At 41.9% G+C, this 1341-nt stretch overlaps 1 pseudogene; it reads left to right on the top strand.

Moving 5' to 3' along the window:
- Positions 1-958: 958 nt before the first annotated feature.
- Positions 959-1073, top strand: LOC114216827 (U4 spliceosomal RNA; annotated as a pseudogene).
- The last annotated feature ends 268 nt before the right edge of the window (positions 1074-1341 follow it).

Here is a 1341-nt window from a genome sequence, read left to right on the forward strand (position 1 = left end):
GCAGGCTTCCTGCTGAGCAGGGAGCCCAATATGGGACTTGATCCCAGGACCCTGGGATCATGACCTGAGCCAAAGGCAGACGCTTAATGACTGAGCCACCCAGGCGCCCAAATTATTGCAATTTAATGTTAGCTTATTTCTTTTTCTTTCTTTCTTTTTTTTGGTCTTGCATAGAGCCATGTTTTTGACCACTGTCGATCATGCATGTAGAATGCATCATTTGCTTTTTTGTTTGTTTTTTACATGTAAGAATTCTTTTTTTTTAATATTTTATTTATTTGTCAGAGAGAGAGAGCACAAACGGGGGGAGCTGCAGGTAGAGGGAGAAGCGGGCTCCCCGCTAAGCAGGGAGCCGGATGTGGGGCTCCATCCCAGGACGCTGGGATCATGACCCAGGCGGAAGGCAGACACTTAACCAACTGAGCTTCCCAGGCGTCCTTACACCTAAGAGTCTGAATGAATAGTGTCTGAGCAAAGTGCATGGAATTCTTTGTCCTCCTGCTTTTAGCATCAGTATCGTTGTTTGTTTGTTTGTTGTGGTTTTATTATAGCATGGGGATGGGACCAGTGGGCAGAAAGAGCTGCCTCAACATTAGTATCCTTGAATTATTCTGTAGGAATCTGTAATTCTGGAAGTAGCATTGACATATCCACAGCAGTCCTGTATTGAGAAGCAAAACAAGAAGTCCGGAGTAGGATTAAATGGGGTCCTTTATTTTTAACCACCTACAGATTTGCATTAGAACAGTATTCATTCATTAAATGAATAAAACTCCAGCATGCTCAGTGACTACTGGATGCATTTACAAATGGGTTAATCTCTGGGTCAGCTGAGCAATTTTCTGGGATTCTTTTGCCAAAAGTCCTCAGGCTTAAAGGTATGGTGAGCCAGTGGGAGCTTTTATCCTTTTCTAGGTTGATTCCAAGCTCTGATAGCAGTGAAGAGTATTCGAGGGTAGTATTTGTGCAGTGGCATTATCGTGGCCAGTGAGGTTTATCCGAGGCGCGATTATTGCTAATCGAGGGGAGACTGCTTAACGTGAACAAGAATTTTTGTCTAATATATGGTTTATTCATAGGTTTAATCAGACTAGGATGTTTTTTCTCATTAAAAATCCCTTAAGCCAGTGAAATATTTTGGGATATTATTTCTTGTTTCTGAGGCTTATTTTGATTAAATGCATATGGTACTTTCAGGCACTTTGTGTTCCCAAATCACTTTACAGCTCCCGCTGTTGTTTTATCAGTAATGCGGGCTTTTAGGGATTTTCCCACTGCTTTTTTTTTTTTTTTACATTGCCTTCTGAAGTGTTTCTACGGTCCATCACATCAGCTCCCACA

The sequence above is a fragment of the Eumetopias jubatus genome, unplaced genomic scaffold (genome assembly GCF_037043125.1).
Source record: "Eumetopias jubatus isolate StellerSeaLion01/CBP00866 unplaced genomic scaffold, mEumJub1_p1.0 scaffold_4, whole genome shotgun sequence".
Lineage (NCBI taxonomy): Eukaryota > Metazoa > Chordata > Mammalia > Carnivora > Otariidae > Eumetopias > Eumetopias jubatus.